General features: G+C 43.2%; 1 protein-coding gene across 13 annotated transcripts in view; it reads right to left on the reverse strand.

Annotated features, from left to right (window-relative positions):
- Positions 1 to 26,483, reverse strand: part of ATXN1 (ataxin 1) — a 228,895-nt gene that overhangs the window by 149,183 nt on the left and 53,229 nt on the right. For 11 of the 13 annotated variants that reach the window (XM_052812484.1, XM_052811965.1, XM_052811401.1 and 8 more), the window contains one exon: positions 15,850 to 15,969. The gene's annotated coding sequence lies outside the window, so the exon portion shown is untranslated. Of the gene's footprint in view, positions 1 to 1,681; positions 1,822 to 15,849; positions 15,970 to 26,483 lie in introns of all 13 variants that reach the window. The other 2 variants (XM_052811637.1, XM_052811556.1) reach the window with 2 other exon arrangements.

Below are 26,483 nucleotides of genomic sequence, written 5' to 3' on the forward strand. Positions count from 1 at the left end.
TAGCCTGCTGGATAACTTTTAATAGTATTTTCAAAAGGTCATATGGATCTCAGGTACCTAAACCATAAAAAATAGTAAACTAATAAACCCTGAGAACTGACTGCTAGCATTCTCTTGAATCTGTACTGCAGACTTACTTCCCTAAGTAAACACATGAACTTCAGCAGTGACTATGGCAAACCCACAGATCTGGGTTATGTCTCCAGCTCCAACCATTCACTTTATTGCCTTCCACAACATACAGAGCAATTCTCATTAAGTAGTTGAATGTGAAGCAGCTCAGTGGAGAGTTAAGGAAATGCCTAATCCAAAACTAATCAAAGCAGGCAAACTATGTGTGGAAAAAATTAATTTAACTTGTGTGAAGTCATACGAAGTAACCGAAGGAAGCCTATGTGAACCTAGCAGACACGACCTATGCCACGTCACAGACAAAAGGGACAGGAGGAAATACCCTTGAAAATATGTCTTCTCAGCTCCAAATCTAGAAATCAGCACATGGGTAGGTCACATTAATCAAACTCATCAAAGAAATCTCCGTATCAGCTCTGATCACCACTCCACCCTGTCTAGGGTCTCAGCTTTCATTGTGGCCAATCTCTGAGAAAGACACCAGAAAAGAAAAAAAGAAAAAAAAACAGGAAAAAAGAAGGAAAACCACCACACCCACAACTCAAACCTAGTAATTACAAGCCAAAAAAATGAAGTGAGGGAAAAATTATTTCCTGTCCCTGCAGGTAAGGTTGAAGTCCTGAAGCACTAGATTTGAGAATAACTAATTAGAGATCAACAAGTTAAACAGCCTAACAGGGTCTTTTTAATTTATTAAATATATTTTGCTTTAATCACATTAATTTTTCAGAAACGTACAATAATCTTTGTGGTTTAAAATGACTTTGTATTCATTTTTTAATGGAGAGTATTTTTATTCATCTAATACATTATCCTTTCAAGAAAATTATTGTACTTGACTACAAGTACTTAACGAGGCACTAATTAATACTCCTATTTCTCCCCATTTAAAACTCCTTTGAGGAATGAGGTCAGAAACCTGGTTTAATGCACAAGACACTTCTCTGAGGCTGAAGGGGAAGGGACCCAAAAGGCACCTGTCACCCTTTTCCACGGAGGACATCCCTCTTGAAAACTGAAGCCCAAGATGAGAGCGATCCCTCCGGCTGAGCAGGCAGCTGACGCCAGCTCCCTGCGCAGCAGCCACGAGGGCACGCTGGCCCAGCAGCACACCCCTCTTCTCTGCAGCTTGTGAATGACAAGAAGTAATTCCCCCACTTTTCGTTTAACAGGACGAGATTTCACCTTTCCCACTCTTGTCAGCCTGTGTCCCCTCTCCCTGGGAAGACAGCTAAAGGGTTCATCCTACTACAGCGTGCTCACGCAGCCGCTTGTTCCCCTGTCGTGCTTCTGCCCAGTGCTGTAACACAGCGACGGGCAGCTCCACCTTCCTCCGCACAGAAGCCCTGCCAGAGCTGTGGAGCCCTGCCAGCCACTCCAGCCGTCCCCACGCCTCGCCAGGGGTGCAGTAGGCAAATTCGGGTTATGAACACCTCCCAGAGCAGGAGCGGCTGTTTCGGACTCGAGGAACTGCTGCAGGTTTAAAGAGCAAAAGCAAAGACCAAGCACAAGCATTTCTGAAGCTCTCAGGAAATTTGCAGACACTCACCCACAAACTTCACTTCTGCGTTTGCTTGACGTTGTACACTAATTGCAATTACCTAAGAGCGGCTCCACGATGGGAGGAGGGGAGGAGAGGAAGGCTTCCTTTTGGCACAGCTTCTTCAGAGTTCAAAGGACACATATGGCCTGCAAACACAGTGCAGGGGATAATGTAAAATTAAAGGAGGGATGGGAGGAAAATGAGAACTCAGCAGGGACAAGCAGTGTTGTTCTGGATCTGCTCGACTGGAATTTAAAATAAAGGAATGGGGGTGGGGGGGAACAACAAGAAGCCTGCCCTTATTTAATTCCACATCCAAACAGAGGGAGGGACCGCAGGAGGGATCCCATGTGAAGGGAAGACCTCCAGGGAGCAGGACCTGAGCACTTCTGCCTCGGCCTGAGCACGGCCTCGGCCAGGCAGCAGGACCCGGAGGACCCTGCCCAGAGAGCAGGACCGGAAGCGGCCAGAGATACAATGGCTTCAGGAACCGTACCACGACACCTCCAAAGAGACGGGAGGGGTTGGGTTTATTTCAGAATAAACACGTGTACAGTACCAAATCTGCAGGGAGAGACAGCGTGCCTGCCCACAGTGTAAAGCAAGAATAAAAAGGTGTCTGAATAGCACAGGCCCCGATTTGCCTTGCAGTGCCCGTGTAGCCATGCAAAGCAAGCCACATAAAAGTCAGCAGCCTGTGAGACGGTGCCTGTTCCCACACCTAATCCCGACACCTGCTTGTGGCCCCATTCTCAGTTAGGGCAGATACCAAAGCCTACCCTTCCCACCACAGGGCATGTCAAGCACAAAAACACATAAAGAAGCAAAACAAAACAAAAAAAAAACCATCCACAACAATCCTCAGTCATAATTTCTACATAATTATTGCACAACAACCACCCATAATGAGAGAATGAATTTATAACCACACACAAGCTATATTTACCAGTGAACTAGTTACAAAGCAAAACAGCAGGAAACCACAATGTGTGTCTTCATATTAGTTCCTCGGCAGTGGTGCAGAGCAGGGCTGCCCGTGCAGCGGGGCAGGCTGGGCAGGTGAAACCCAGGCACAGGGGCCAAAGAGCAGCACAGTCCCGTGGAGATGGAAGCTGGACCCAACAAGGCACAAAGATGTCACCAGGTGTTCAAGGGAAGCTATGTAGAGGTGGGGCTAGAAAGACCTGTTTGACTTCAGGGTTAAATAGTTGGCCACCCAAATAAAAACTGAAGGGAGTCTCTCCTCCCAACTTTCCCAGCTTCCATAAGTTTTGATCCCTAGAGGGAATTAAAAAAACCCAACATACAAACAACAGAGAAAAACAAAAAATCTCCCCACCCCACAAATGGAAGTGCAGTCCCTCACCACAGTCGGGACCCGGGAGGTGACCTGTTCCTGCCCCTTGAGGTGAACAGTCACTCCCAGAGAGCACTTTGCACTCCTCTCCTGTCAGCTGTTTAACAGATGACACCCCCCCCCCCCCCCCCAAAATGAGCACAATTCAACCCAAACTGGGACAGCAGGATGGTGCCTCAAGAGGAGGCCTGACAAGGTCAGCAGTTGAGCCCCTGCTAACAACTTTTTTTTATCGCTGGGGAGAGTTGATTTGGGTCTGCCTACCAGCCACCATGTATTGCTGAGCTCAGAGGACCTTCACACCTTCAAACCCTGCCTTTCGGGCAAATTTGGCCAAAACCACCTCACAGCTTCGGAAGTTACTGGAAGTGCAGCTGGGCCGACAGACTCAAGGAAAGACAGGCAGCATGCTCAGGAGAGCCCCGTTTCCTTGGGCCAACGCCACAGGAGCAGGCAGGGTCCCTGCCGCCAGCAGCAGCACCCCTGACCACCTCGCCCCGGCTGCTCATCCTCACCTCCCCCTGCACCAGTACAAACCCTCACACTTTCCAGGCCGGTGCAAGAGCGATGGTGAGCTAGATCCGGGAACAGATCCTGCTGAAAACATACTTTTTTTTTTTTTTTAGGGATTATTTTTGACTTGGCTCCTTTCCCAGACCTGGCTCAGAGCACAACTGCACAATGCTTATGCCAATACAAGGAACCCATCTAATGAGTACCCACGGAGGGGGGCCAGGACTGCTGCCATCGCCATCCCGGCCACCTTAATGAGCTTGTAAAACAACGGCCTACGGACAGCGGGTTAAAAAGTCACAGAGCTTCAGTCAACTGAGGGAGGCAGATGAAAAAAAAACAAACAAAAAAAAAACCACAACAACACGCGCACAGGTTACCGACTTGCTGCCATGTCAGGCTGCCAAAACACAGCAAAAGCACAGGGCCTTCCCTCGAGGAAAAGAAACCCTGTGCTGAGCTCCACCGCAGCCCCGACGCATAAGGTCGCCTGACACACACCCTGGGAAAATCTTGCTCCCTACTAGTTCCTAAGCAGGATACGCAGCAAAACGCACACCTCATGAAACACTGGTATCTTGAAATGACCTATTCTCTTATCTTTTTGGCTAGGCATGCTCTCCCTGCCCTGCTCTGTCCTTGGAAAGACACCAAACAGCCCAGCCCCAATTCAAGGTGGAAGTGTAAAGGCAAGAGAGAAGGGAAGGCGAACAGGGAAAAACGTCTCTCCTTCCATGGACTACGGGTGCAAACCCACCACAACACCAGCGTTACCCCAAACACATGCTACAATGGAGACAAAAATCCATGATTACTACTTCTCGTGTTCATGCTGACCAGTGCGCTATTATTGCTCAGGTGGTAATCAGCGAACCTGTCATGAAAAGAAAGGATGTGTTGGGCTTGCTATCCATCCTTATAGTTCCTATCTGAGTACAATCATACCTTCTTGAAACGTAGCCCAAAAGGGCACTGTTATTCCGGAACTGAGTTGCTTTCGGAAGATGAGTCAAAAGCAGTTCCATGTACTTAGATCTCTTCTTCAGCTTACCGACAATTTTTCCTCACTTTACAGCCATGTTTTCTGATCCTTAATGTATTTTCTTTCCCTATTGCTGAGACAAAGAGCCCCACAAATAAAGAGAAATCTGACTATCCCAGGAAATTATGTAACTAACTATACACAGAGGGCTGTCGAATATGCACAAAGTAAACTAACGGAAATAATATTATTTTTTCCCCTCTAATATCCTTCATTTATAGTCATTGTAGGTGTTCCATGTAACAACAGTAAGTGGAACGATTTCATACAGCACTTTCCACACTGAGACAGCTATTCTACATCCCCTTGTGCAGCAAGCAGTTTCTATAGCTCACTTTGTATTATGGCAACTGAGCAAGGCACCTCAAATTAAGCCCAGAGCAGTAACCATTCTCTAGAAGCAGGGCTAAAACCTAGACTAATGAGTGGCTGCGTCTCTAGGCACACCAAGTCTTTCTCCCCAGTAAAGTCTGGACATCGCTGGCAGCTGGTAGGCAGAAGCACGTGCCTCCCAACAGAGGCAGCCAACAGCACAAGCAATGCATGGGGCCAACTCCTGCCCCAAACAAAATGTCGGTTTGGGATGGCACGTGTGCAGGAGAGCTGCTAGACACTACACGGGATGAACTCCTGCTTGCAAAGCCTTGGAAAAATGCTAGGTAAGAAGTCAGTATGTATTGCTATTAGCACAAGGCTCGTGAAGATGAGCAGAGGCCTTGATTGACAGCACTGCTCCCCTCCCATTGTTCATCAATGGGAAAGAAAAAACATTAAAAATACAATAAAAGACAAAAAAAAAAGCGTCCCGAGCACCCACTATATTTTATGTTCTTTTTGTCAACAATTACAATTCCCGTGATGTTAATAATGTGTACAAGGACAAATAAACTCAGAGTACACAGCAAAACGCACAAGGAGGAGGTCAATGCATACTATCAGACATGACATGTCACAAATGCTCAGAAGATAACACAACCCAATGGATTAAGTATCATTCAGTACCAGTCATCATACTATTGCATCCAAAACTGGGCCCAAAAATACATATGAAAACACATATTCCAAGCTTGGCTAAAACAATAGTACCAAACAAAACACATGATACTAATTCAAGTGTTATGACAAATTGTCCATTGTAGCTGGAAAACAGAGAGATATGGCTCTGAAAAAGGATCATAACAACAATGACCTAACAACTGTTAAGTGTTCATATTTAACATACATTCTAGCATATTCATAAACCAGGTATTTCTGAAAGTAGGAAAAAATATGAGAAAACAGGTTAATGAATTAAATGTAAATAATAAGGAAAAATCAAAGACATAAATCAGAAGAAATTTGAGCTATGAAAAGATTTTGTGTGCACATGCGTGTGAAATTTAATACAATTTCTACTTTAGGTCTCTTGGATCACACCTGTCTGTGTTTTTCAGACCTCAGTTTCAGAAGTTTATTATTTTTTTCATGCATGGTTTCAGAAGGACTGTTGTCTCTTTTAACAGTGAAGTTCTGCCTTCCAATTCACCCAACATATTCGCACTGAATCCAACCAGCTTAAGGTTAACTACAAATACAATGGAAAATCTGAGGTAGCTTGTTGCCTTTATTTTCCATTTTTTCTGATGTGCTATTAGGCTAGTCATAATGAATATCAAATAAGTATTTTTTTGAATTAACAATTAGGACAAACAAAGGCTCTAATATTTTACAAACCTATTTGATGCAAAATATTAGATATGTGTTCTAGGCCTCAATTTTTCAGACCCTTATTATTGAATTCTGACTTTTTTTCAATCCATTAGCGCGCTCAACAGCTTATTAACGTAAAGCAGAGCCTTGCTAATTTGCAATAATGTTGAGGATACCTACTCTAAATTAATGGAAGAAATCAATAAATTTATCAATCAACAAAAAGGAACAGAAAAGAAAAATGACAAAACACATTCTGTTCTATTACTGTGGCAATCCTAAATGGTGTTTTAATTATTCATACAAATATCTTTAATACATTAGTAAGTGTGATGTATAGCATATCTACTTCTTTTTTTCTTTTTTTTTTTTTTAATGTCTTGGGTCCCAGTCCAGGAATGTGGTTCCTTTGAGGAATACCAGGAGTCATCTGAATACTTTTTTGTGTTTGATCCTACATACTCAAATGCTATCCTGCTTTGAATCCAGAATACCGCAAGATTACTTACTTTCCAGCACTCTCTGCTGAGAGCAGACTCATACAGAAAGTCACGCAATGTCGCACAGCCTATAACAGACCACACAACACAACCACGGGACAGAAGCACCTCTCCATCACTCCTGCCATAGCCAAAAAGCAAATTCCCAGAGCTGCAGCTTGAAAGGGGAGGCAGCCAATATCCCACATCTTGACATCCCACTGAGAAAATTATGATAAAACAATGAGCTAGGGAATATCTTTTGGAAGAGAAGCCAGGGTCTAAATTCTGGGCCTGGCTTGCCAAGCCACTCCTTTTTCATCAACACATAAAAGTGTGCATCTTCTGTACATAGCTCCCCAGGCTATGCCATTCTCAGTCATTCACAGACATGTTCAGGCTGCCCGCCCAGTATCTACGTTCAGTTAGTAACTATACCTCTCATCCCAGAAGAGACACCAGTTGCACAGAGAAAGCTGCAAAAACCATGAGTGAAATTCTGGGTAGAGGTGGAGTTTTTCAAACAGTGATAGTGAGCTTCAGAAGGAAGACCTAAGTGCACAGAACTCCAAAAATACGGCCCCTTTTCATGTCAGCAGTGCACATAAAGGGTTAATAAACCACTACTGCTTATATTACTTATTAATCTCACCCCTCCCTTATTTATCAATTTCCTTCTTAAGTCCTGGCATCTCTTCTCCATTTCCCTCACAATTTTGGGTCCTCTTCCTCCTGAGATTATCATCTGCTGGAAGTTCCTCCTCCCCTCTGCTGCCCACATCTCAATCTTTGTCCTGGTTCCCTACAATGCTCAGCTTCTGGCTGGGCTCCATGCTCACTCAAATTTATTGCTCTCCTGCTCTTCCAAGCTTGCGAAGCAGGTTTCCACTCAGCTGCCCTCACCTGCCATGGCAAGGAGCAGTGCATGGAAGCTGGAAAGAAGAGCTCATGAGCACCAGCCACCAGAACAGCAGGGCTTTGTCAGGTGGAAATGCATGCCATGCGTCTTATTTAGTTGAAAGCCGAAATGTTTCTGTCTAGGATGTCTGTTTGTATCTCAAGTCACAAAGAAGCCATTAGTACCAATAACGTGTCATTACGGGGGCGTCGGCAGAGACTCTGCAGCTAAGGTTAATTTGAGATGCATAATTTAAAGCAGAACTAAAATCCCTCCATTTCACACTTTAATGACTGAATTCAAATCATTCTTCAAATTTGACACAGCAGCTCTTAAGGGCACACTTGCAGTTTTTCCTTTTCTCTTTTTTTTTTTTTGGCCAATTTTAAATAAAATACAAGCTCTCTATTGCAGAAGAAAAATGTATAGATCCTCCCTTTATGATCACTTTAACCTGTTTCCCCCTCACATTTCTCTTCAGCAGCTTCATACGGCTTCATACTTCATATATTCATTCTGACATGTCAGAATATGCCTGACACAGGCCACTTCTGCAATTTAAAAAAAAACCCAATACTCAACAGTTAAAAATTTCACTCATCGTAACCCCAAGGATTTTGCCAAGAACAGCTGGCAACACTGCCTATCTTAAGCATACCACATCACTTAGGTAACAGTAGTACCCACACAATTCTCTGTCCTTAGTATTTCTACACTCAACATCCTGCTAAAATACGTAAGAGACATAATCTTTGTTTTTCACACAGAAAACAGAGGCAAAGACAGAAGGATGCTGTGGTTCAACAAGTGCTTCAAGCTGGTCCAATTCTCCCAAACCCACTGATAATTTGTTTTGTCAGGCAACTTCCCTGAGCACAGCTGATAAAACACAAAAAATAATCAAGGAAAAACTCATCACAACATAACGAAGCAGCATGATAGGGAGATCTCCATATTGCTGAAGCGGAGATGCAACACCTCTCTAACAAACACCTCCTGCCTTTTACTGTAGATGCTTCAATAAAGCTCACTTAATGTTACCAAAATTCATAGAAACATACAACGATTTTTGTTGTCTGACACAACTTGATTTTGTTCTGAATTTTCAAGAAATCACAGTTCAAGCACACAGACGTTCTTTGGAGAACTGCCCTCCATGCTAAAAATGGCAATGGAATTGCACAAGGGGAGGGAGGAAAGAAAAAAAAAAAAAAGAAAATTCCAAGAAAACTTTGACTCATCCATTGTTATTCATCAGGTTTTTGGAGCAGAGAATGGAATGCCGTCAAGCTAAAATTGACAGCGCTATTTTCTGATCTCTAAGTGATGTCAATCCTTCACAAAGCCACAAATGCTGAGAAAATTTTTCTCTGCAAAATTCTAAGAATGACTCTTAAATTTTGTTAGTTTGGGGGGAAAAAAAACCCCAGAGCTAAAAGAGGCACTTGAAATTAAACTCCTATGTAGGTGTACTTTTGAATACTGAGAGTATTAGGCTTCACAGCTTTGTGCTATCTATGACTCAAGGCTCACTGCCACAGGTGTCAAGAGACCTGGGACCTATCTGGAGCTCTGTAGAAACCTGCTGCTTTGTGGTTTGGGATTTTTTACTATATAGTAAAAACTACACTCACAAAGACAAAAAGAAGGCTTTTGCACTCAGTATAGACGTGAATCTTTTTAGTCAACAGATTTTACTGTCCAGTTAACTTTCACCTAGCAAAGCAGATTTTTCTGCTGTTTAATTCTTAAGGTTTTCAGAACAACATGATGTCAACTAAGTCTAACAGTCGAAATGGCTTCAATAAAATTCTGAGAATAACATATCTACACTGGCACGCCAACACACTATTTTTAATTGTAGCTCATTAAAGATGTAATAGAAGAATTCACTTCCAGCACTGTTCTGTCAATGCAGTGAGATAATCATGCTGCTATATCATACATAAAGCAATGTTTATGCGTAGTGGTTTAGGTAATGTAATGGAAAGGCAGAAAGCAGTGATTCACTCCTTGTTCTATCTGTTGCTGCAACATGGCTTTTGCCTATCACAGAGCCCAAGCAGGCACATGGAATGATTGGTTGATTGGTTTCAAATGTTAGTAAAACAGAGACCTGGAAAATGAAAAAAGGCAAGTCAGTTGAAATGCTGAACAAAAAAAAAAAAATCTGGATTGCAGATGAGAAGTACTTTACAGAGCAGCGTACAAATGCAGGCCTCTGAGGTAATTTAAACCAAATGCAGACTGAAACTGAAGTAGTTTGGTGAGTCAGCACAGTAAAAGGACACTAAATTACATGCGAGAAAAGTGCAATCCTTTTTGTATAACACACTGTATTTTATTCCAAATTTACCAGAAAACAAATTAATTGTCTCCTTTGTGTTATGCCTCCTTCGTTTCCTTTTGGATGCAACCTCTACCTTCCAGAAACAAACTGCGTGCAGGCTGACTAGCTGTGAACTCTAATGTCTAGGACTTTAATTTCCCTTTCACAAAAATTTCATCTCCAGACCATGACAACGTTAATAAACAATCGTTGGCATGAACGCTACTGACCATCTTCCAAGTTATGATTACTTTCCTCTGGAAATAAAATAAAAAAAAATTTAATGGTTAAAACCAAAACTGCAGAGAATCATTACAGGCTCCGACAATGGTAAGTGCCTCCCAGACTCTGCCATCACAGAGGTTTCAGCCACCTATGGCTCAGTGTAGAGCGGGACTTCAGCACTAAATATGCTTACCATCAGTCAAAGAAAGGCTTAGCCTCATATCTGCCTCAAACATTTTTAAAACCATAGCTGTTTTTAAACTCACAAAGCAATTTTGATCTTCATTTTCATCTCATTCTTGCCTCATACTTTCACAAGAACGTAATTCTGTGAAAGCCACAACAATTGCTTGTTCAACGTAGACTGCCACTCTCTGAAGTACTTTCTGAGATAGATTTGTACGGACAGACGTGGGTAGAAATGAATAATCCAAAAATATCCACAATACATAATGAGCAGAGTCTAGAAAAAAAAAAATACCATGTACTGCAAATGCAGCCCAAATTGGAACGAATGCCTACAGTAGCAACAGCACAGGAAGAGCAAAATGTTATTGTACATTACTGGCATGCAGCCCGTAATTACAAAAAATACTGCAGTATTCCACAGTAACAGCATAAAATATTATCATTTCAAACAAAGCAGCTGCAGCAGCCTGCCCACAGCAACCACGTTGCAGAGAGCCAGGGGATGAGAGGGCGGCCAGCTGCCGAAGGACTCCCTGTCGCAGAGGGTGAGGAGGCCCCGCAGGGTCGGAGAGCCCTCGGGATGGCTTCTTCTCGCACCCACAGCTCCACTCCATCAGGGCATGAAGGACTGCTGCTCGGCAGCAAAGGGCTCCCACATGGGCTCCAGCTGCCGAGCCCTCTAGCAGCAGAGGGGAAGCACACTGCTTGCTCTGCGTTCGGACCCTTGCTGCAGTGTGCCTTCTGCCAAATTTGCATTTTCACAGTGTCTCAGATAAAATAAAATCTTCCCCACTCCAGCTCCTCTGTGCTAACCACTGTGTTACGCAGTCCCCTCTGACACTCTGCCAACAGGTATTAACAGCGGGCTAGCAAGAGGCTCCCAAGCATTGGTTGACATATGCTGCCGTTACGATGGCTATCACTCGCCTCCCTTAGATGGCGAGCAGTTGCTCCGCTACGTATCAGCAAAACAGGAGACGACATGCACATGAATTTATTAGTGATACTCTTCTCAACGGCTCTACCCAAAGACCACCAGCACAGAGCACAGTCTCACCAGGGCAAACAGAAAAACCCAAAAAGTTACAATTACATCTGTCCGCTCACTGGCATGCACTGCACACAAATCAGGAGTCCTAGCTCATCATTTGTAGAAATAACATCTATCACATTTGGTTTCTATATGGATCATGAACAAAGACCAGCTAAGGAGCCGTATGTTTTCTCCAAACTTCATGCATTTGCAGAACTAGCAACCAGAGGAAAAGAAATGCAGAACCCTGAACAGCAAGGTTAGTGGAGAAGGAAACGCTGTTCAAATGGAAGATACAACTCTGAAATTAAGTTTGAAATACACAAACACTGTTTGGGCAGTATCTTTTAGAGATGTTCGAATCATCGTGAAAACTGGTTTTCATACTGCCAACCAAAAAGATGATGTTTTTAGGAGGGAACAAATTAACTGCCATACCTAAATACTTCCCAGTTCACCAGCACTTCTCGTCTTTCCCATACCAGCTTTTCTCTGCCAAACACAAAGGGGACTGTAGCATATATATGCAATAAACTGCAGTAATATATGCAGTAGATTGAAATACTGCATTTTTGTATCCTCATAAGCCATTCATTGGCTTATGGATTCAAAGTCCCATAGGGAATGCTGCAAATCCACGTTAAAGTCTCTCTGGATTTGACTCTCTGACGTATGTAACAGATGTGTAAAGTAACACATAACCAGATGCCTCTCTAGTAAATGCACAGCTAGAGACTGAAAAGTCCTAAAAATGTTGTGTCCAAGGGCAAAGGATAAGGGAGAGAATAGAGTCCCATATCTAGCAAGGAAAGAAAAGTTTAGGCTTTATGAATTTCTTGTCTACAATGCCATCATTTTTCATGTCTAATTCAGCTACAGTATCACAAGAGAGTGCTTTTTCGGAGGTGGGGAGTCCAGCCACTGTGGCCTGGTTTGCTCCAGGCCAGGCTGATCAACTGTTTCTTGGTGTCTCTGAAACTGCAAGGTCCTACCTCCAAAGCCTCCATGACTCCAAAGACCTTCATCCAGAAGGGAGGTCTAACTCCTCAGAAGATAAACCCCTCTGGAAAAAGAGCATATGGCTGTATGACAGTAATCACCACAGAAGCCCCTCTCCACTCCCTAAGTTGGTGTGTCCTGGCCACAGTGGCTTGGAGAAAATAGGTGGTGTGCTTTCACAATAACCTTCTAAGGCAGAGGAGAATGGTGGGTGAGAAAAAGGCAAGAACTTGTTTAAAAGCCTTAATTTAAAACTTGTGGCTACTCCCATTTTATGGAGTAAGTTAAAACCACTCTCTGCTAGAAACTGTGTGAACCACTGACTTCAGATCTGGATCCTGCCTTTTGCAAAGCTGCTGGTGGGCTTGGATCCAAGGCTTTGGTTCAAGCTCTTATCTACTCCATACTAAAATGACTTATACCATACGTCCTTTATAATAAATAGCCTCACAGTGAGGAAGCACAGTATTGGCATGGTTCATATTTACATCACTCTTTTGAAAGCCAATGCACATGGTTAGGAAAGTGTTGCAAATATTACAGCTTTCAAATATTTTGCCTTATGCGGTTTACAGCCAGCATAGTCAATGGCTGCGTAAGCTTCACCTATTTTCACGTGATGTGCTAAGCGGTGCGAGTCCCAGGTAATGCCCACCACAACTGAGCAGAATGGGCATGTCGGCAGTGGCACAGGCATGACCACATCCCACCACAACGGTGCTCCTGGCTGTGCCACTGCACTCTCCTGGCTTCCCGCAGTGAAGGTTTCCATTCTCTGTCCTCACCACCTCCTCTTTACAAAGGCTCACACACACTTACAGAAACAAATGAACAATTCCATTATGTGCCTGGCAGCCCATGCACTTTCTTTCTGATTCACAATAGAGGCGCCCCATTGAAAAGATCCATATACGGGGGAAAAAAATAAAAAAATCTAAGCAAGTCTCCAGCAAGCACACATACTATCAAAGCCTCATTTCCACTTAACACAAGTTGCTTTGGGAACTAATGCAGCTGACTTGAGGAGAAAACACAAACAAACAAACAACTTCTTTTTCCATTAGCTAGAGACGGGGGGGGGAATAGAACTGGTGCCATCTTTGTTGAAGAGCTCCACGAAACTAATGGTTTAGGAGAGCTGAGGAGCATGGACGGGGGACAATTTGTGACTGATCACTGCCATCTGAACATGGCACGGTGACAGCTGAAAGAGGAGCAGAGAAAGGCAAAACAAAACAGGCATGTGTTTAATCTGGGCAGGCTCAGTCCCCTGTATTCACTCCCAGTGAAAAATACAAGGCAGGAGAAAGTCGGTCCTCTCCGCCTGCTCAGCTCAGCACCCACGTAACTCCCTGGCACACACCACAAGACCTTCTCTGGGCACACAAAAGGGGGCATTATTTCTTCACGTGCTGAAAAAATAATCAAGAAAGGGCAGGAGTAGTGGTACAATTTAATAGATCTTAAAATGCGTATTTCGCCACCAAAGAACTTCCCTTTCTTTAATACTCTGCCAATGAGCTCCTGCACTCTCCAATACAAAGAAAACTAAAAAAGGTTATACAATTTTGTGACTGCAACAGAGAGCTGATCAAATGATTATAAAGGCCACACAGATGCTACGAAGATACCTCCCCCCGAACTTCAACGTGCTCTTCCTCAGAGAGCAACAAGAAGGCAGTTGTGAAAGGAAAATCATGCACATTATCCTGGTCTGATATCAGTGAAAAAACAGACAGGAATAAAAGTATTTTGATTTATGCTCTGCAGAGCTGAGGAGGAATGCTTGCCAGCAGGAGAGTGGGACACAGAGAAAGCAAAGGTGGGCTGAGAGCAATCACACGTGCGTCACTGCGGTGCACTTCTCCCTCTCTCACCAGTTTGGCCAGGACTGTCACCCTACGCCTGAAACAGGGCTTGCTCCAGAAAGCAAGGCATTTCCCCATCTGAGCCACAGGGATGGGGGGAGAGAGGGGAGGGTAAGAACCTGAGCCCCTAAAGGTCATACAGCAGCGGTTTCAAACAGATTTGCATTAATACCTCATTTCACAACTACAAAAATCACCTCAGACTCCTACTGAAAGAGTCTTGTATTCCTGTTTGGGGTCATAGTCCCTAGTCCAAGACCTGCATGTAAAAAGGAGTTGGCTACACTGATTTGCGAAAGTTTTGAACTTTTTGGATAAATCGGTAAAAATGCCTATGGGACTATTACAATTTCCCAAGCAATGGCTCTTGTCCACTGACCAGAAAGGAAATATTTAGCTCCCTGCAGCGAGCCTGTTGATTTCAAAAGAAACTTAATAGCTCTATTCCTACAAAGCAAAGACAGAGCAAGCACAAGGGCCGGCTATGCTCTGCTCTCTTCTGAAACCTGGTAAGCAACAAATGTCTGCAAATGCCACCAGCCACAGGGTTTTGATATTCTGCACATTCATGGGATTATATCCCCTGCTTCTGCCACGTTATGTGGGTCTTTTTGATTCTGCAGGTTTCTTACAGTAATTTTGTCTCCTTCAGCACACTTGTGGGGCAGAACAGAGTAAATAACTTGTAACATTTTCTCTTTACTAGACAAAAAAGACTCAAAGGTCATTCTTTTCTGATGAGAAATGAAAACAAAAAAATGAAGACTAGAGGGAAAAGGTGAGCTTTTCCCTGCGACTTACAATTGCCTTTATTAAAAAAAATTATTAACTCAGGACAACACAATTTGGCCTCAGTCAGGGAACTCTTAGTTCAGCTGCTATTCAAATATCCAAGTGCAATTTGCAACTCTAGTTATGAAAGGGGACATTATTTTCTTTATACATTTAACTCTACTTGTTCAAAGACACACTGATGAAGCAATTAAGGCAGACGTATTATTAAAGCTGGTGTAGAATTTACAGGCTCTGCTAAGAAGTTTGGTATTTCAACGAGGTGTTTAAACATAAAAATGAGAACTATGTATTTAATACAAAAATATCACTTAAGAACGCTGTAAAATCAGATTACTCATGACATTATCACCAACAGTAAAAGAATTGTATATGCATTTTTCTGGCAGTGCGTTGTATGTTCTTCAATAGCTTTCTTCTGCAGAGTTCCCATATGATATAGATCCCAAACTTCGAAATATTTAGGCACATGCCTAACTTTCAGGGAGAATAGCCTCATTGATTTAAACAGGGTTTAACCCTTATATATGTTAACATGATTGCCTGTTTGTAGGATTGGAACTCATGGGGCCCATTTTCAAAAAGATAAGTGCATTACATATTTTACTGCTGTTTCTGGGTTTGCCATTAAAGTTCTCTCCCTCCCTCTCCCATCTGCTTTTATTGCCTTCGATAGAAATATCACGACACTCTGAGGTAAATAATGATTAATTTAATTACAAACTAACTGTAACTTATGACAAGACCCTCCAATCACTTACCTCAAATGAGTGTTTCAAGATGCAATTGTAAATCTCCTTTTTTCCCCTCTCTCACAGGAGATGTTGCAGCCTTTTTTTTCTGATGTTTTGCATTAAAACTCTTTCCCTGTGCTCCAGGATCTTAAACAAAAACAAAACAAGAAACACTCAGAATGAAAATGTCATTTCAAGCAATTGGTGGGTGGCTCAGGGGAAATCCCTGACCTTTCTCCAATGTATATTTCATTATCTAAAGCAAGTGTGATAACTCCCCCCAGCAGAAGCAGCATGAATGCTCTTCTGTGGGCTGTACTTTAAAAAAAGAAAACAACAAAAAAACCCACACCAAAAAACCACTATTTTAAACCACTCAAAAACATGTTATTTTTAAAATCTGCAAGACAGTACACTACAAAATATTCACTTAAAGCACAATCCAGTATATACCAGACTCCACAGATTTATGAAGGTGAAAAGGGAAGAAAGCCCAGAGATACAAAACAGAAGAAAAATCATTGTGTAAGCTATCAAACTGTTACACAGGAGAGCAGTCATCGGTTTTATTATTATTACTACCACTGTTATTACCACTAATAATATGTATATGGCCAACTCCCTAAATCTTCACTGAGTTACTGTAGTATTTCTGTAGTAGCGGTGTGGGGGAAGTAGTAGCCGTGCTGGAGAAGCAACGCAGCATTAGCACTACAAAACCCAGCCCGGCTGACGAGAGAGGAAGGAAGGGAGGAGGAGCAACGAAGCAAATGAGTAAGAGAAACTGGCAGGTCTCTAATACAATCAATTCTGACATTCTCCACCATCACCAAAAAAGGTCTGAAAGGTTTTGAATTTTCAGCAAATGCTGCTACCAGAACGCTTTCTCACCGCCCCCCATTTCACCCTCCTCCGTCTCCCATACCTGCAGCAAGGCAGGCCAGGAGCCGGCTGGGTATGTAAGCCTCCAAACCAGGCTCTGTCAGCAGGAAAATCCCCTGACTACAAGAAGCAAATGCTGCCAGCCAGTGCAGAGTTCACTTTCCCTCTGAGAGCGCTGTCTTGCATTTGCATGGCCCCTCTGGATTGCAGGCATCCCAGTTATTTCTCTACAAACAATTTTTAGGACCAACAACCATATTCATTCTTGCACTCTAAAAAGCCTGAAAGACAAACCGTTCCCAGGGCTACACCTGTGACTATGCCCACTGAAGCCAAAAAACTTTCACAACACAGCAAAAAGCAGGATTTGACCTTGCATGCAAGTAAGCCAGGCCACTTTGGTTTTCTTCCTCAGCTAGGACAGACAGACAGACAGACAGCTCTGAATAATATTTTCCATTGCTTTTAATTAAGAAACGGAGTCTTTACCCACAGCCTTCTGTGGCTGTACATACTTCAGAATATACAACTTTTCCAAAAGCGGTCAGAAATTCAAAAAGTACAGCTTTCTACATCGCAGTTTTTTCCCACACACACACCCCGAGAAAACAACCCAAAACTCAGAGCAAAGACCACCAATACACAAATAAGCGGGAAAGTGGGCTTCCCTTGACATTTGCCCAGAGGCTCCACCTACATGATCACACCCCGAAGCTGCTTAGAGTACAAACAAATCCAAAATACTCCATTTAAATCACCCTGCCCCACCACTCCACCGTGCTTGTTCTTGCTCACATGGTGTTGCTGCTTGCTTCAAGGAGCCTGGTCTCACTCAACATGAGTAAAGGTTGCAACAGCCAAGCCTACAGACTCGCAGGAAGAGGATAAAGCCCTCTAAAGCTGTGACACAAATCCAGAGAAGGCTGGAAGTTCAAAGTGAAATGAGGACACTCTGTCCATAACTCATGCCACCTAGAAACCATTCTTAATTTAAGAAAAAGCGTTAAAGGGATTATTTTATGGACTGTCACCCTGCTGAATCAACTAGGTTCTGCCTCTCATTTTTTTCCCTGACTCAAACATAAGGTGGCCGGGAATTATATTTTAAGATCAAAATCACCATAAAATCCTCCTGTTCTCACATACATACTTACATTTTTAATGCTCTGTTTAAAGAGACAAATAATGTTGTTTGAGGCACAGACTCCCAGCTATCCTCCAGGCTTTTTGCATGACCTATAGGCAAATGCTATGTGACACTTCCTGAAAGGCTGAAATAGCTCTGAATGACACTTGAGCTTCTACAGTGCAACTAAAGTATGAGAGTTTGGCTCCTAATTCACATTGTCACTTAACCCCAATTTTCCTGTGCCTCAGTTTCCCCTTCCTCCACGGCAACGATAACAGTATTCCCCCATCTCACAAGGCTGATGCGAGGAACACAACACCCATGCTGATTTCATGGATAATCTGGTAACATGGACAAAGTTAAAGATCTCTTAACTGATGTGAGGCTGAAACTTCATGTCCACAGAAAAAGACCCTGTAAACCAAAATGAGGAGTGAGTCATCAGCCTGTCCCTGTGAAACTGTTTTGCTGGATAGTCATTTCACTAGTACGACTCTCTTCTCCTGGGTGCTCCCAGCAAGCGTGGGGGAGACTGAATGGATTCACTGTAGTCACACAACAGCTTCACAGCTGCTGAAAAAAGGCCTATTGTAGCCCTGCATTTTACTATCTCGAGTAGCATACATTAATTTGCTGTACAGCTTCCATTACCCATCTGATCCTTACAGAAACAGGAGCAGCAAATCAGGGTTTGTCAAATGAAAAGAGATTTAACTGTGATGGAGGAAATTTTCTGGTCTTCTTCAAAACAAAACAACAACAACAAAACACTAAAAATTCAGTGTAACAGAAATACTTCAAACTCATTCTGCCCTCCCCCCCATCCCCCATCATGATACCGTGAACCAAATTTCATCATCAGAAAGGAGCAGCAGGCCTGCCATACGCACGTATGCTCTTCCTGCAGTCACTGTCCACTCATGGCTTGCACCTCTGTGCATTTATGATATTTGCTCAGTAACCTGAATGGTATCAAAACCAACTGTGAACTCTTAATACAGAACTATTCAGTCGCACGTACAAAGCCTCACTCAACAGTCAGATAATGCTGGACTTTGCAAAAAAACATGTGATTAGATTTGACAGCCCCTTTCTAAATGTCTTGATTTTTCTCCATAGTGTCTGTTGAGTCAGGGAGGAAGGACAGTCCTGAATTAGGCATGTTCCTCCCAGCATTCAACTACTCCACTCTCCCCCTTCTGGAGAAATGAATGCAGCTTCAAACAAATTAAAGGAGTATTCTGTCAGCTCTTTCATTCTTCCCGGTGCAATAAATGAGGCGGTGTTTGGCTTCTCTAGCCCCCAGCAGAGCCAAATGAAGGCACACTCTGAAGTACAAATCCCCCTTCCTCCCTCCCATACACACAGCGTTAACCCTGCCAGCTGCGAAGCAGCCCCATTCAGCCAGGGTTCCCTGAAAACAGCAGCATATCACACCTGTGGCACGCTGTACTGCTAACGCCCAAGAATTAAATGATGGTCAATCAGCACACATCTCCCCAAATCATGGTACTTCCCTCAAAAGCTATGAGACTGCACAAAAATCACGGGGTCTTTTTCTCTGCCTTCTGGCTTCAGAGCCGTCAGAACGCAACAGGTCCCGTGCCGGTCTGCTCTCAGAAGGCTGAAATACTTTGCTTTTCATCAAAGGCCAAGACAGACAATACCCCTTGCTTTGGCAGCCTAGGACCTTAAGAAAATCTCAAATATCACGAGCGTAGCAGCCTGATAAAATGCCACCAGTGGGACCGCTCTTTTCCCCCAGCCTTCCTTCATTTCACAGTGGTGCCTCTCTCAAAAGGCTGATGGAGCTGAACGGACTGAGCTGATTTTCCATTCTAGTCAACTTGTGCATTTGCTATGTTAGCATGACTTGACTCTGATCAAAACCAATGAAAAACCACAGCAGTGGAAACAAAGAATCAAGTAAAGAAATGAAACCCCTGACAAACTACAGAGAAAGACTTGGCTCGTATTTCTGGATTTGGGCAGGCTTGCCCACCACAGACAGGGCTGCCAGCCTCCCTCATCATCCCCAGGGCAAGCGGTTCTGGGGTGGGCTGGGACAAAACCACCGTGGTACTATCACACGTGACAGGACAGAGCCAAGGCCAGATCAGAGCAAAGTGGGTTGCTAAAATACTACCTCATTTTGGGACCAGCTAGAAAAGATGGAGAAATGGCAGCACCGGGCTCTCTGTGCACCTCCTATCACAGGGATGGGAACCCTTCTCCCCGAATCTCACAGGAACAGGCCTGCCACCCTCCCTTGCCTCTGCCTAGGATCTGGCAGGGTCAGGCCCATGTTCCCACTTGGTATTTACTCTTTTTCTTGCCTTCCGCTCATAAGCACAAACACCATGAACCCCCCTCTTTTCTCAACAGCCCAGAGTGACTTTACCGCGTGGTTTTTGCGCGAGGACTACCGGCCCACACTCACTGCCCACATGCCTTGATGCAGCCTGTTTATCGTTAAAAGGTGACGCAGAGCCTCGCTCTCCCACTTACCCAGAGGGGTGTTAGGTCTTCGCAAGTCGTAATCACCCCAGCCTCAACAGGCGCCGACCTCAGGTTCCCTGGCACCCTCTTAAGCGCCTCCTTACCCCCGCGTCCGAGCACAGCACGAAGGCCGCGGAGAGACGGACTGCGCCACAAGTCAGTGGCCTGGTCCTGTGGCAGGTGACCCTGCCATACGACTGCCTGCGCTCACCCGGGCACAACCCGCCTTGGCTCCCGGCTTCTAGAAACCAAGAGTGCCAATACCGTCCACCCACCCTCCCACTGGCCAAGCTGGTCCGGACGGTAACGTCCTTTTGTAAAACTTCAGCGTGTTCCGCATGAAAAGCAGCAGGTGAGTGTGTGTCTCTGCTAAAGGGCACGTATAGTTTAGAAAGAGATGTTGAGAAAATGAAGTGTGGCATGGTTTGCAATGTCCAGATACATTCTGGGTTCTTCAAATGAAGGCCTCTAGAAAAAAGAAGAAATTTCATGTTCTTTGGGACAGATGAGTCTAGTATTTTTTTCCTATTACCTTCTGCTTTATTTACTTAGCTCACCTACCTTCTAGCTATATGAGGTTGGATTTTGAGATGTAGTTGTTTGCTGCTATATAGGAAGATTGAACAAACAATATTTCTTATACATTTACCTATCTCCAGTGCCACAGAGTACAAGACACTTCAGCAGAAACCTGTGGTGACCTTTGTTGCAGGAAATTTTGGAGGCCTGACCATAAGCCTTTTTTAGAACAGAAATTTGACTAAGCCATAACCAGCTCGGCACCACTGTAGTTTGGTCTTACTTTTTGAGATCAGCAGAACTATGCCAGCAGCCTGGGCAGCAACTATAATCTTCCAGGCAGAGGTAGAAATGCTGTCCTCTGCCTGGATTCAGTGAGTTGGTTGGCTACAAAAGCCAACCAGCTTTTGAATCTACTCTTTCAATCAAGAAGAGACAGGACACTGAGAAAGACAAAGCTTTTGTGTAAGTCTACTTCTCCAGACTTTTCTTTTTAAAAAAAAAACATTGTACTACTGCTTCTGTCGTCTCTACTTCCTTTTCTTCAGCACAAATCACAACATAAGCATTTCAGCAAATACCAGGTTTGGTAGTAGGCTCTCTGGGCTGCCAACTGTCAGATCCAGAAAGCAGGACTGTCACATCTGCCAGACTAGCTCTCACACCTACTCTCTAAGGTAACATCATATATTTTTCCAAGTCATGCTAGCAATAATATGACATTACATCTCACTATACCATATGTTCCTTCTCTGTCTTCAGGACACACACCAAAAAGAGCCTACACACCTTTAAATAAAGGATGCCCAGCCAGTGTCTTACGATGACCAACAGCCTCAGTTCCATGCAGTATCTGACCACCCTCTTTAATTTAAGGGCGTGAGCAGCGTCTCCAGTGGTGCATGCTCATGTCAGCAAGTCAAGCACAACTGCTAGACATGGGTCATTACTGGTTAAGCATCTAAGGTGCACTTGGCATTGTATAAGCTCCTTAAAGAAGATACGATCCTTCTTTCGGTAGAAGATTCCTCCTTTCTAACTTCTCAAAACAGCCTTCCTTCTCTGAGGCCTACTCACACCAACCTTCCCCTTTCAGTACTAACTACAAAGAAAAGGGAAGAAAGAACATTAAGAAAGAAAAATTATGAAATGTGTTTTAGTAACTGGTACAACTACAAGATCAGATCACTGAAATACACCTGCCTTTCCATCCCTTCATCCCACAAGGTCCCTATAGGGCACAGCTACCTTAATGCTGTTGTTCAGATCAGGCATGTAGCTTTTGAAGCAAGCTTCCAGATAATCCATCCTGCCTGGGCTTTTGGTTGCACTGTGGGGTGGTCCTGGAGCATGTGAACTGAAACCTTCTTGGGAGGAACTAAACTAAAAGCATCATGTTCTCCAGAGTGGGCAGTTAGTGGCACCAGACTGCTCAGAAGTAAAAGCAACCCTGATATATGCCTGGTGTGAACCTCAGGATCCCAGCACCAAGTTTTTCACCATACAGATACTCTCCAGTTGAACCACACTACTTGCTGATGTAGGCATAATCATAAAAACCAAATATTCTTCTGTCATTCATCTTTATGCCACCAAATAAGAAGATGGTATTATTATATTCTACTGTAATATTGCAACAGTGTAATAGTGACAGCAGCAAGAGCATCTTGAAGCGAACAATGCAGAGAAGAGAGAATAGATCAAAGTAGTTTCAGCTACAATAACTAACCTAATTTCTGTAGTTTTACAATGATTTCTTCTACTCCTTAAAATATTTTCTCTTCATCTTGCACCAAAATAGTAAAGAACGGTTATCGAAGGGAAAAAGTAAAACAAACTGGATAAGAAGACAGAAAAAAGTACTACCTTACCCCCAACTAAACCCCATGAAAAATAATAAACTTTAGGCATTAGTTGTAAAAACAGCCAGCAGAAAATTTTGGGCAGTAGTGCTTTTTTAAGGTGACTATGTTGTCATCTGAGCTTACGTCAGATATGCTCTGGCTTTTTTTCTCATGGTGGATCTTATGTTCTCTTTCTAAATGCCATTAAAAAGATGCCAAAATTCTTGAAACTTCTCATAACTAACTCAAGTAATAAGACAGTCATCACACTTTTTTCAGTGCATGAAAGGCTAAGAATCCTGTGACATGACATCTAACTTTCTCAGTTACCTTTTGCCACCTATTAAGAAGCACCTGCTGAGCCTATGGAGGTTTGCAGGCCACATGGAGGTCTGCAGGCCACTGGCTAGAAGCCACCTGTCTACACAGTCCACCACAGTTGTTGAAAACATTATCAGTAAGGGGAAAAGGATCTTTTCCTCATAAGCTGTTTGTCCCTCACAGTAACAAAAGCGTAACACTCAAGAGTTTCACTGAAGTTGCTAAGAAATACCTTGTGATGGAAACCTCCTTGTGTTCCTGGTGCAGGAAACCAACTAAACCTCGTTGCTCCATCTGTTCAACTTCTGTTAAACAATTCTGGACCTCGTAGCCAAATCATGAGTAAGAGTGACTCCGACCGCTGTGCTGAGGACCTGGCCGAGGCCAAATGAAATGCTTTCCTAGTACTTGAATACTTCTTGAAAGCTTCTCTGTTCTTTCACGTGCCTTCCACTGGCCCTCCACACAGGAGATGACTCCGAACTCATTGTGAGCAGGAAGCCCAAGCGTGGAGGAAGTCTGTGTAAAATCCAGAGTCTCACTTCACCACCACTGTCCATTTTCATGAATGAAAAGGGCAAAGTCAGTAGGGGAAGCTGGGCCCTGTCACAACTGCTACCATGCAGTTTGTCCTCTCTCTTCAAAGCATTGTGGATCTGTGTTCGTTTTCTTCAAGGATAATCATTCCTATGTATTAAATCAGCCAGAGACATGGTTTCTAATGTGGTTAATTTTTAAGACGGCACAGCTTTATGCCTAATGCCTCGTCTTGCATTTTCAAGAGCTATCTGAGAAGGTCCGGACCTTTAATAACTGATCTGTGCATTTAAACCGCATTCATTAGTGACTCTACCCACAGGACAGAAAAGGTGAGTGGCTGGGCTCTAACCTCCCAGCTCAGCTGCACAGGCCAGCGCCATGTTACGTCTCCCACATAGCCCTGGTCACATCACTTTGTCTTGGGCTCCGTTTGCCTCCTGCAGAACATGGGAAACAAGAGTGAAGATGCTGTTGGTTTAGAGCAGGGGAAAGCTGGAAACCTAAAAATACTACACGTATTAGGAAAGTGTGGGAGAAGTAAAGGGAGTCAGGATATTCTCCCTCCTTAAAAGACCAAGTAGTCCCACAAGCAGTGGAGTCCATGAAGCCTGGTTTCTTGTGGCTTTGCCTCTCGCAAGCAGGTGACCACATGCACAGTAAGATGCACATTCTGAGCAAAGCTAGCCCTGTGCTGGGAGCACTCACAACGGCTCACACCCCAGTGTGCTCTCACATCTGTGGTAACACAGGCAAGCCTTTGCTTCACAACGGTCACTAATTTCTCTCGTTGTCCTATATCCAACTGCCTGTTTCACAAAACTGCTAGGAGTTCGAGGACTTCGTGATCTCAACCCGTCTGTTCAATTTAGCTGGAGCTGGCCAGTAGATTCCAACATTACTGCAGGGAAACTGAGAGAGAGATAGCGTGCTCCAGAAAGAAAACAAACTAAAACATCTGTCTTGGCCCATGAAAAATGATGTTGAACTGGCAAAAAAAGGTAAACAAATGGATCTGATGTTAAAACTCGGAACTGCAGTGCCAGTTCTGCAAGATTCATTAGGAGGTTTATTTTACTTGTGCTGGTTACTTTACTTAGGCCCAGGGAGGTTTATTTTACTTACGGTGGTTTGAAACACAGCTTTACTTTTACTTACTGTGAATTGCATTCTGCTTATAAATAACATTAGGTATTTTTTCTGGGAAATTAATTTGTAATCCTTCCTCCATTCCATTTCTTTAACACATCCAGTTTACTGTTGTAACTTGTTTGTGATATTACTAAATTGCAGCTACAGAAAGTGGGACAACATTTTGTTCCTATGCAAGACAGGAAAAGTGTATCTGTAGACTTAGGTACAGATAACATTCAAATCTGCTTCAGATGACACAGGACAAGTAGGTGTCTGGGGTTTTTGGGGAGAGGTGAGATAGAGAAAGGGTTTTTCCCCTGGAGGATCGAAACAAGATATTTTCCCTTAATGTGATTCATAATATAAGACAGATAATGACAACGTCAGGAACAAAGCTAAGTTTACAGAACGTTCATAATGTTGCATATGGCTACATATGTCTTATTAATTTTGGTGAACAGAGTTTGTAAACAGAAAAAACACCCAAACCTCTAATTTATTTACGATATTGTACCTCTTTACATACACACGCATGCACTAACATGGGCTGTAAAGCAGTCTAATCTCTCCAGCATTTATTCAGACCTAGGACAAAACTGCTTTCAACCTGCAAATATTCATCATGACTAAGCTAGCACTCAACAGTCTCATTTTCCAGCACCTACCAGCGTCAATTTTAATATTATACTGTCTTTTCCAACATTCCTCGATCTTACACCTAGAGTTTCTCTTCAGGGTCTACAGCTAGTGACTGCAACACCACATAGGTTTCCTATCACTCCCGTCCTGCAGAAAATGAAAGCAACCCTTCAGCCAGTCTCTGCAGGATGACCGAGGTTCGCAAGGAAACCAACTGCACAACTTACTTTCAAATGGGCAAAATACACAACATCCTGCTTTCAGTAACTGCTATATTACTATAAAAAGCCAATGATCATTACTTAATTGCTTTTTAAAAGAAGTAGAGCAATGTCTAAAAAGTTACAAACGCACCTCCTTGTACTAGTCCCCGGACTCATATTTTCTGCTAAAATGCACGTGCCTCAACATATAGGTATATATTTAAATTTAATGTAAACTAGATTAATCAACTTAAGGCTTTAAGCAAAAATTAAGAGATTTTGAAAGTCAGCAAGGACCATTATGCTCCTTTAGGCTTATGCTAATCCATATGATAGGCCACACAATTTCAGCCTAGAATCCCCTCCATAGTGGGAATCATCCTTCCATTGCATGTGAGTGAGTAGCATGGAGCTCAAAAATTTGCAGCGTAGCATTTTCAGAAAGATATCCAAACTCCATAGAAAGATTTCGTCCACCCGTGAATGTACTACTTCCCTAGGTCTTTCCACAGTTATTACCGGGATCTTCTCATTATCATTAAAACAAACTGTTCATCACTGTGAAAGTGAACTGTTGCCCCTGCTCTCCGAAGTTCCAATGAGTGTGCTTTTCACCAAGCATTGACACACATTTGTACTATAGAAAAATGTTTAATTAAAAAAAAAAAAAAAAAGTATTTCACTCTTATTTGAGTATTTTTTCAGAAGTGCTTTCCACATATTTTAAAAACTTCCTTAAATTAACATTTGCTATTTAAAATTTGTGTCTTTGAAAAGTAACAGCAGCTGATCTGCACACAAAAACGTAAGATATTTTAATTTGTTCCACCTTTTTGGAGCATTGAAGAATTACTGACATACATGAACAAACAGACATGGATTCCCTCCACTTCATATCCCATCAACATCATGAGCCGCCCACTGGAAGTGGGAAAAGACTTGTAATTTGGGGGT

This window comes from Harpia harpyja, chromosome 1 (assembly GCF_026419915.1).
Source record: "Harpia harpyja isolate bHarHar1 chromosome 1, bHarHar1 primary haplotype, whole genome shotgun sequence".
Lineage (NCBI taxonomy): Eukaryota > Metazoa > Chordata > Aves > Accipitriformes > Accipitridae > Harpia > Harpia harpyja.